Genomic DNA, 11,382 nt, shown 5'->3' with positions numbered 1-11,382 from the left:
TATTGACTGAGCTCAAAGATCTTCGTTGCTAGACATGGCCTCCTCCCACCGATCGTTGGCGACGATGCAGGCTGCATGGGCCTCTTCTAGCTTCTTCTGCTCGTTTCCTAATTGGAACTCGAGCGACACCACCTTGCGGCGTTTTGCTTCCAGCTCCAACTTGGTCGCGAACAGTTCAGCATTGGCTCGCTCGGCTGTGTACCCCTGCACTATCGCCAACACTTGCATCTTCTTGGCCTTCTGGGCCTCTTCCAATCCCCTAGCACACACACTTCGCGAGGTCTCCCTCCATTCAGCAGTTTCTCTTCTCAAACTTGCAAGTTGGGCCTTCGCCTCCTCCAACTTTGCCTTCAGAGGTTTCACGTCACCTTTTGCAGCCGCTGCCTTTCTCAGCAGAGCCCCTGCTAAGGTGGTCTCCTCCATTTGGGCAGAGCATAGCCCCCTTAGTAGCTCAGCCTCATTGAACCTGGCCACCGAGCACACGGCTGCTTCGTCCACTACCTCCAAAAGATGATCTGTAGCTGCCTTGGCTGGGCCTTCTTCTCCCTCCAGTTGCCCAGACACTGCGCGAGCATGATAGATGGCAGTCGTCAACTTGACCCCCTCTCCTTGGGGTGCAGGACCCCCCTTAGGCTGCTGCTCCACCCCCTCTTCAGGATCAGCTAACCCACTCTCCACTTGCATCTTGGGCATGGCACTCATGTGCTCTTCTTCCTCTTGGCCCCCTCTGACCTTTGTCCCCTTACACCTCTGGGACAACCACCCTTTCTGGGGTAGCCCCTGTTCCCTTCTTCCCTGCTTCTCCACCATAAGAGTGTCCTCCCCACCGACCATCGCCTTCTTCGATCCAGGCGCATCTGTAGCCCCCTCAGGGGCACCCCACCTCTTCTTCTTCTTCTTCAAAGCCTTCCCCTCCTTGTTTGCCCTTTCCTTTACTGGATCAACTGGGGGCGGTCGTCGCTCAAAACTGCCCAAGTCCTTTTCCTCCAAAGGCTTGGGGCGCGGTCAGATTCGCTTCCTCGCGATCGGCTTCGGAGCAGGCCCCAGTTGGGTCTCCTTGTATTTGTTCGCACGGGCGAGCAACCTTCTTTCCTCCTCCTCCTCCTCCTCCGCCTTCCGTTGCCTCTCTAACTCCTCCCTTGCCGGATCCTCTTCCAACGGCTGCGGCCCCAAGTTCAGGGCAAACAACTTTGAAGGCAGGACCAGCTCGTCCCACCTCACCCCCTTCTCTTCCCTCCATTCCTTCACCCTCTTCGCACGGTCCTCCGCCGCCTTGTCCAACTTGGGCTCGACCGATTTGGTGGGCACCTTCCATGTCGTGCGAACCCCAACTCCACCATTCGCCGTCACGAAGAACCATCTCGGCCTCCATCCCTTCACCGAAGATGGAAGACCAGCCACCAGCCCTCGCCTTGCCACTGCTTGTAGAGTCACCCAGGTCTCCTGCTGACCGGAGGCCTTGTAGCAGGAGAAGAACTCGTCCACTGACATTGCCGTCCCTCCGGTCGCCTCCAACCAGGCACTCGCGCACGCCATTACTATCTTCCAAGCGTTCGGCATCAGTTACCCAGGCGCCGCCCCTAACTTATTTAACACCTCTACCACTACTTGGGGGAGAGGTAGCCTCAAACCCCCTCGCAGCGCTTTCTCGTACAAACTGAACTTGCCCGGCCGCATATCCGATGCCCTCTCCTTGGATTCGGGCAGTCTTAGCCCTATCTCCGAGAGAATTTGATACTTATTTCTTATTCCCTCTAACTCCTCTATTGTCAGCACGGATCTGTCCAGTTTGGTGTGCCAATGGTCCGGCTCCACCTGGCTAATAGGTCTCGCGGTGGAAATCATTGTCCTGGGGCGAGCCCGCACAGCCTGACTCGCTTCTTCCTCCTCTCTACGCTCCGTACGGTATTGTTCCGCCAACTCTACCAGATCATCGTCACCCAATGGATCAACTCTTGTTTCCTCTTAGGTCATCTCTCTCTTGTGTCTGCGAATAGTTTCGGATGCGTGCGTAAGAAAATTCACAAAGTGTTGTAGGGGTGTATTGCTTGCAACGAAGGAGTCTACACTTTGAATGTTTTGATTTTTTGCACAAAGGTAGGTAAAGCGAATAATACCAAAGGCCCAAGGCTTGCCTGTATTCCAATGGTCACAATTAAATTTCGCCAGTTTAAAAATTTTCAAAAATCTGCCAAAACTGTCTTTTCAACACCTTACAATGACCTATCATCAACGCCTAACCTTCCCCACAACGAGATTCTGCCACGTGTACGACCACGATCCGCTACCCCTTTCTCCTTCTCTATCTATTCCACTTCACTTCACCACATGCCCCGCTGCCTCTCGAGCCCCGCGCCGTACCACCAACCCCTCGCGGTCGGCTCTCCCCATGGTCGGTCTCCCCACTCGGCCATCCTTCGCGGTCGGCTCTCCCTATGGTCGGTCTCTCCACTTGGCCACCCTCCATGCTCGCCCCTCCTCAGGGTCGGCCCCACACTCGGTCGCCTTCGCGGTCGACCCTCCTCATGGTCGGTCAACCCTCTCACAACCCTCATTTTCTTCATTATTCCCTTCGTTGGACTAAAGCTGCACTTGGGAATGGGGGACTACTGACATGGGTAAGCCCATAAAGATTATAGCCCACCATTTGGGGCCCAATACATAACTCAAATGCTAAAGCCCAACACTGCTGAAGCCCCATGTAGCAATAAGAACCAATGACATAAAGACACATGGCGAGAGAAGGGCAAGTCACATCAGCAGACAAAGATCTGCAAAGTTATTGCCATGCACATCGCCATTAATGAGGCCCCTTACAGCATTTATTGCGATAACCCCTCTCCGTCGGAATAGAACACCTTCACCATAAATAAGGTAAGCTAGAGCATAGACTTTCGACCAAGGTGACAGGTCGGAAGGGACAACGAAATGATTACTAAAGGATATAAGCAAAGGTCGAAGACAGAAAGAATGTTAAGTTTTTCTATCTCTAATCTATCTACACATTCCACTTCTCTCTTTCTAACTTGCTCGTCGGAGGGTTCACTGGGGGACTCCTCGTTCCCCGTTGAACTCTTGTGTAGGTCTTCTGGTGGGCTTGGTCATTCGGACATAGGCTCGACGAGCGTGGATCAGTCCGACCCGTTCCACTTGGAACGAACTGTATCATCATAGAGTTTCTGCTGGGATTGCTATGTTCTGGTTATTGGTTGTTCTGGTCTGTTTGTTGGGGTTGTTCTGCTGTGGGTATATTCATTGTTGTCTAGCTCTAGCCTGGGATTGGAGGTCTGTTGGTGTTTGAGGTTGAGTGGAGGCTGCAAATAGATAGGCTCTGGTCTGCTGAGGGAAACAAGGGAGAAGATCTATTCTCTGCTGGTCTGATTTGCTTGGGTTACCAATCTGTCTAGGCACTATGGACCTGAACTGCTTAATGAGTGGGGCTTTTGATTCTATTCCTAGTTGTTTCCTGCTGCTAAGAGCAATGCTTGAATGGCTGCTGTTTGGTCATGCCTGTTGTTTGGTCTCTGGCTGCTGGTCTATGGAGCTTGCTGCTGTGAAGATATGGAGTGTGGCGTTGAGTTTATCTGTGGGTATGCTATTGTGTATGGAGTATAGCATCCTAGTAGCTGTTGGTAATCCAGCAGCAAGGGTTTAGAGAAATTGGGATAGAGAAATTATGTATAGCTCTAGCCTTTCTCATCATAGCTTTGTTTCTGAGTTCTGTGGTCAACTTATATCAGTGCAGTCAGATTTGGTGGCTTCTCCAACCCAGGGCTACTGTTGATGTCTCTTTTACTGGTTCTCTACAGTTGGTGAAAAGAGTTCTTCATCAGTTGATGCTGCTGCTGTTGGTAATCCAGCAGCAATTGTGTATAGCTCTAGCCTTTCTTCATGTTCTGCTGAGTTCTGTTGTTTACAGGCGATTAAAGCTCAATGGTGCAGCTTGGCTAGGCTGCTTGAGGTTGGGAGCTTCTATCTATGGATGGAGTCTATGCTAGCATAATGAGCTCAAGGACTTCAAAATGCTCTGTAGTCTGTCGGTTTGCCATGCTTAGGTGCTAGCATCGGTTGGTTGGTTGGTTGGTCTGTTCTTTTTTCGTTGGTCTCTCACCAACTTTGGGGTGTTAGCAAATGATAGGATGAGTTTTGTGGTGCCAACCTAGTTGGGATCATTTAGCTCATTATGATGCTTTTGCACTTTCCTTTCTTTTATTGATGTTGTTTGTCTTGTACCTTGTACTTGTTATTCCATTAATAAAGTTTCTTTTTTGCCGATAAAAAAAAAAAAAAAAACACGCATAAGATGAATCCAAATTTGCGTATATTACTCGAAATTGTGTTGAACTTACACATTTTTATGAGACTACTTATGTAAATTCGTGAAAACTTATATAATTTTATATACGATTGCATATAATGTGCCCAAAATTTTTCCAGTTTATAATCAATTAGCTTAAACATTAAGGTAGCATTTGGTAACGTTTACGTTTTTGGTTTATGTTTACAAAAATTTTATGAACTGGTTTTTGTATATTTTTAAAAAAACATAAATTACAAACGCGTTTGATTTGAACAAAATGTTTGAAAATTTTTAAAAATATAAACTAAAAAATATGTTTTTTCATGCCTAAAATATTTATATTTATTTTTTATTATTTATGACAATGGGATCATACACATTATAATTGAAAAAAAAATTAATTGAAAAAAAAATTATTAGTCAAAATTTTAAATTTCTATTTAAAAACTAATGCAAACTCATTTTTTGGGTTTATATTTTTTTCTCAAATTTATAAACTGAGACAATCATTTATAAACCAAAAAAATTATTAAATAAGTTTTTATGACAATTTTTTAAATTTTTTATAAATACAAACTAAAAATTAAAAACAAAATGATTACCAAACAATACGTAAGCTTTTTCAAAAAGACTCGTTTAAGAATTTGTTTTACTTTTAAGATGATAAAACCCAAGTCTGCACACCTTAATTAATAATGAATGTTTCTTGCATGATTAGATTATATTATGGATAAATTACATTGATCTGACCTAAGGTTTGAAATAAATTCAATACTTTATAGTTTTAATATAATTATGTTAAGGTCCCTTAAAGTTTTAATTTACGTAGTACCTAACTCATTTTTTATCAATAATTCGTTAGTCATATAGATAAAAAAAATATATATTTTTTACACTTAAATGTATATTTTTCTTTGTTTATTCTTGTGATTTTTTACTATTTATATTAGTTTTGATCACTTTAACCTTACCAGAAAGGAAGCCAATGAAATTATACCAAAACTATGAAACTATTTATATTTTTAATATTCCTCTAGAGAAGTTAGTGTAATTTACCCTTATATAATATTATTGTCTTTCATTACTTACTCTGTGAGATGTAGAATATATGTGCTTAACTTCTAAATGTATACTTACGCTATATTTGAAATTTGACTTGACATCGTTAAAAAATAAAAATTAAAGAAAAAAAAGTTACTTACACATATTTATTTTTTTAAGTTACCCAAACAAAATAATATTTTTTTTCCAAATACCTAATCATTTTTTTCCCCACTTTTCTAACCCAACCAAAAAATACCTTATTTGCAATAGGGCCAAAAGCAATTTGGTTATTTTCAAACAGTTCCTATACTCTTCCTTGACTTCTGTTTTGGTGCATGGAAGGTTCATATGCAAACGTGTATATATAGGTGCACATACATTCAGAGCACACAAAAATCAGAAAAGCTATGCATTATGAAAAATATATACCGAAATGAGTTATATGATATAAATTTAAAATTAATGTGATGAGAGCCCCGTTTAGAATAATTATGATCCATAAATGTGTTTTCTAGGAATTTTTTTTTTGAATCTGTAATATTACTGGACAAAATTAAAATTCAAAATAGGAAAGTGCATAGAACTTGCGTTGTGTGACTAAGAGTTATTTTTAAATGTGTCTCCATACTATATTAGAATGAATTGTTACCAAACAGTGTATTTTTTGTAAGATAAATTATATTTTGCCACTATTAAGTTTCATCATTTTCTCGTTCTGGCCATTAAAATATTTTTTTCTCAGGAGGCTAGCCGAGCAAGCGGTAAACATCTAAGAATAAGATCTATGATCTCGAGTTCGAGTATCCTAAGAGACCACTAGAGATTTGTCAAGTTGTTAATCTCAAGGCCTCCAAGGAATAATTCTCAATTGTCTAAATATGCCGTAACTTGGGAAGTTTTTTTTTTTTTTTTTTTCGATTCATAAGAAAGGAGACAACAAACAAAACAGAGAAACTAGGCAAAGCTGCCTTACACAGTAGAAGAAAAAGAATAGGCCCCAATGATGTCTGTAACAAGCAAATTTGCAATCTCAGTAGGGGGATCATTAAGAAACACAAAAGGGTCTTGGTGATTCACACCCATATTTGCCAAACCATCCGCACTCTTGTTACCCTCTCTACGTATATGAGCTATCATGCAGTTGCATCGTTGCATTAGAAATTTGGCATCTTCAAGCAGAGCCCTGTGTTGAAAGTGTTGAGATGGTGAATCCTTGATGAGCTTAACAACTTGTTCTGAGTCTGTTTCAATGCATATGTCCTTCCTTTCCTTCTCAAGCATTATGGTGAGGCCTCGGTAAACTGCCCAGAGCTCAGCCTCCATGCTAGTTGCTTCCTCCAGTTTTCCATGATATCCATGAAGCCAAGTTCCTCTTTCATCCCTGAAAAGGCCTCCATACCCAGCTGGTCCCGGATTGCCTTTTGAACAGCCGTCAGTGTTGAGCTTAATTTTCCCTACAAAAGGCAACACCCAATTAGTTATGTGATTTAGACGTTGGCCTGTAAATTGATCAGTCTGGAATGCCTCATATGTCTCGGTGGCTTGGTGTTGAATGGCTCTAATAAGTTTGTGGACATTTCCATATTCTTGGCTGAAGACTACCTTGTTCCTATCTTTCCATATTGCCCAAATGATGTATAATAACACAATACCCCAAGGTATGTGGTAGGTCTTTCTTTCGTGATTCTTTAGATTTATTGTAGCCATTGATCCAACGATTGTCCCTGACCGTTCTCTAACCATCTGGACCCTCTTGTAAAATGCCAAATTGCCTTCGCTTTGGGACACTCTCAGAGAAGGTGGTGAAGGTCTTCAGTATTTAATTTGCATTTGGGACAGAGATCGTCAGTGGTTAAACCTCTGATGTATCGTTGCTGATTTGTTAACAAGCGCTCGTGGAAAAGTAGCCAGCAAAAGCCATTTAATTTCTGGGATATTTTCAGTTTCCAGATTCAGTGCCAATCAACCATGCTTGTGCTCTCAGCAGTGTTGGTTAATAGGTTATAGGCTTCACTAATAGAGAAGTTACCAGTGGTTGCTCCTTTCCAGTGTAGAGTGTCAGTCACTGTGACAAATTGTGCTAGGTGGATTTGCAGGATGCTTTGAAGGACTGATTGTGGAATAAAGTCTGCAATTTCTTCAACCTTCTAAGAACCATCCTCCTGTATGATATCAACTACCTTCATGTTAGGCAAAAGAGGATCTCCAGTGCATTATTCTGCAATAATGCCTTGTCCACACCAGTAGTCATGCCAGAGTGATATGTTCTTACCATCACCCACTGTCCACCGAACTCCCTTCTTGAGCAGCTTTCTAGTCTTGATGATACTTCGCCAAGTATGGGAGGCAGCTCAAGTAATAGGCCAGTCAGACAGGGCTTCTTTTTGAAGATACTTACCTTTCAAGACAGCCGTCCAGATGGAATCTACTTCACTGAGCATTTTTCATCCCAGTTTTGCCAAAAGTGCAATGTTTTGATCCTCAGCTTTTTTGAGGCCTAGTCCTCCTTCTTGTTTAGCTTTGCAAACCTGTTTCCAACTAACTAGATGGACTTTTTTCCTATTTTCCTAATCTCCCCACAAAAAATTTCTATTGATTTTGTCTATTTGCTTGCATATCCTTTGGGGAAGTTTGGCTGTTTGCATATATAGGAGGGGATTGAGGAAGAAACAGCCTGAATAATGGTCGCTCTACCAGCAAGGGATAGGTTATTAGCTTTCCATTTGGACAATTTCTGTTGGATTTTCTCCAAAACGTTATTATAGATTTGACTGTTAACCCTACTATGAAGAAGAGGGACACCTAAATATTTTCCCAAGTTCGGCATAAGAGTTATTCCACAATAGTTGCTCAGTTCTCTGGCCTTCCTACTCTCCGCATTGGAAGAGATAAACATTTTTGATTTTTGAAGGTTAACAACCTGACCAGATAATTTACAGAACTCATTGATGGTATGCATGACAGTTGCACAGTTGGCTTGATCCGCTTGCGTAAAAAGGAGGAGGTCATCAACAAAGAAAATGTGAGTTATAGATAGACCTCTTCTAGCTGCTTTTATACGTTTCCAGAGTTTGTTCTCCACTTTATGACGGATCATATTAGAAAGTCGTTCCATGCACAAGACAAACAAGTAGGGAGATAGTAGGTCACCTTGTCTCAAGCCTTTACCGGGTGTAAACTCTTCCATGATTTCACCATTCCACAATAACGAGAAGTTGACAGACGAGACAAAGGACATGATTAGATCCACCCAATGGGTATTCATATTGAACTCAAAAAGGGTTTCTCTCAAGAAGTCCCATGATATTTTATCATAGGCTTTTGCCAGGTCCAGCTTAATAATGAGGCCACCCACCTTTCCTTTTCCTGTTGTGCAAAGTGTGGATAATCTCTTGATAAATGATGATATTATCATGGGTTGAGCGCCCAAGGATAAAACTACTTTGATTGGGGCTGATGAGGTCAGGAAAGAGAGGTCTGAGTCTATTAACAAGGAGTTTAGTGAGGATTTTATAAGAGATATTACAAAGGCTAATAGGACGAAATTGTTGGATGGTTTCCGAGTTATCAATCTTAGGTATGAGGGCAATGAGGGTTCTATTTATCTCGAAAGGAATATGTTTCTCCCTTTAGCATTTTTGGATAAAAGCACACACATTCTAGCCAATAATGTCCCAGAACTTGTGGTAAAATATCGCTTGAAATCCATCCCTCCCAGGAGCTTTAAATGCATTCATATTCTTGACTGCTTCCCATATCTCAGTATTTGTAAGCCTCCTAGAGAGCCTGCAATTCTCCTTAGGAGATAATCTGTGATAGGCTATGTTGCACCAGTGGTTTTACTTGACAACAGGTTCAAATTGAAACATTTCTTTAAAGTAACCTTGAATATGAGCTTTAACCTCTTGTGGGTCAACCAGCCAATCCCCATTATCATTATGCAAAGACTCAATCTTTAATTTATTCCTTCTAGTGATCGTAGAGATATGGAAATATCTGGTGTTTCTTTCACCCTGGGTAATCCAATTAACTCTAGATTTCTGAAACCAAAGAATCTCCTCTTGAAAAAGGGTTTTGTTATACTGGCCAATTAATTCTTTTTCAAGAAGAAATAGATTATGGCAAAAATGTTGTGCTAGAGATTTTTGGATTCCCTCAATACGTGAAAGTAAACACCTTTTTCTTTTGAAAATGTTACCAAAAGTTTTTTTATTCCAAGACTTGGAATCAACAGCAACTTGATGAAGATTATTATGCAATGATACATCACGAGACCAAGAAGAACAAATAACATCTCTATATTGGGGGTGAGAAAGCCAAACAACCTCAAAGCGGAATGGACGATTAAGGAGGGAGAGTTTAGTCATACCTTCTGTGTAGATAATGAGAGGAGAGTGGTCAGCGTACGTGCGAGGAAGATTCCGGACAGTTCCTTGTGGGTACATAGTTCTCCAGTCCTCATTGCAAAGCGCACGGTCAAGCCTTTCCATGGTGTTAGCCATTCCCTTACGATTATTGGTCCAAGTGAACTTGGGACCAGTACATCCGAGGTCCATAAGGCCATATCTGTTGATGCTCTCAGTGAATTTACGGCTTCTACTCTGTTGGTTATTTTGGGAAAAGCTTCTACGCTCATTGTGCCCACCTATTTCATTAGAATCTCCAGCAATGAGCCAAGGTTTTGTCATCGATCTCGCCGTGTCTTCCAAATCCTCCCATAAAGCCTGTCAGAGCCTGAGACTGGGGCTTGCATACACTGCAGCCAAGACCTAGTCTTCATAATCCTTCCTTTGTACAGTGGCTTGGATCAGCTGCTGGTTGGCGACAAACGTATTGACAGAGACTTGTGTGGGGTTCTAGATAAGCCATATGCCACCAACTCTACCTACAGGATCCACAATAGTTGATGCTGTGTAGCCTAAGTTATTGACAAATAGTCCCATTGAACTAAACATCACCTTGGTTCCAAACAGAGCAATCACATCAGGTCTGTGGGTCCTGATAATCTCCTTGAAATTTCTGCGAAAAATTTTGTTGCCGGCCCCCCGGCAATTCCATAGCGTTATATTCATTGATGAACGATTGGGAAAGTCTGGTAAAGGCTTTGAGAGACTCAAGCCTAATATTCCACGCATTATACTTTTACTCAGTATAAATGGACGCAGGGCTGGCATCTGAGTTGCCTAAAGAAGCCTTTCTCTCACGCTCTACCATCTGGGTTTTATGTTCAGGCGGGTTTCGTCTATCCACCAAGCGGTGCTTACTTGGTGAATTGCTTCGCTCCCTGGTTTGAGATATGATCCCACCGCACTGTGCATCATCTTGGATATTTGCACTTCCGGCAGCTCCGTGACTGCGTTGTTGGAGTTGTCGCTTATGTTGTTGGAGTTCTCGCTCATGCTCAAAGTCAGGAGGGTGCTGTTTGGGTGTAATTTGAATAGTTAGTGTGTGATTTTCTAGAGGGGGAAGTGGTAAGGGGGGTGGTTGAGTAATAACAGCATTTGATGTTAGGGGTGAAGATGGAAGGATGGGAATAGAAGAAGGTGGTGCAATGTTGGGAACCAGCTCACTCATCAGAGAATCCGAGGCAAATTCTGATCCTGTTGCAGGTCTAGGTTCAGACACAGACATAGGCTTTACATGGGAAACCTGTATTTGAGTTGAAGTATCCTTTATATCCTAAGAGGGGTGAATCTCAGTAGTGTTTACCTCTGGGCTAGAGGCCTCCGCACCTGGCTTGGGGTTATTAGGTGCTGCACATGAAGATGGTGTGGGTTCCTTGTAGCTCTTTCCCTTTCAACTTATCTCTGGTCCCATCCATTCTCTTTTTGTTAGCAAGTGGCCCAAACCTATTATTGGGCCTATGGTGGGTGTGGGCTTCTTCAGCTCGATTATTGTCTATGGGCTTACGAGTCTGTCTGGTAACTGGCATCCATGGACCAAATTCAACCTCCTCTTGTTGGTTCAGATGAGCTTTTGATCCTGATGCACTAGCCATTGGGCCCTGCTCTGGTTTGACTTAAGGATCATTGTTGTCC

This window comes from Camellia sinensis, chromosome 13, assembly GCF_055761805.1.
Source record: "Camellia sinensis isolate YWXY chromosome 13, ASM5576180v1, whole genome shotgun sequence".
In the NCBI taxonomy this organism is placed as follows: domain Eukaryota; kingdom Viridiplantae; phylum Streptophyta; class Magnoliopsida; order Ericales; family Theaceae; genus Camellia; species Camellia sinensis.
Note: the sequence above shows the minus strand (reverse complement) of the source record.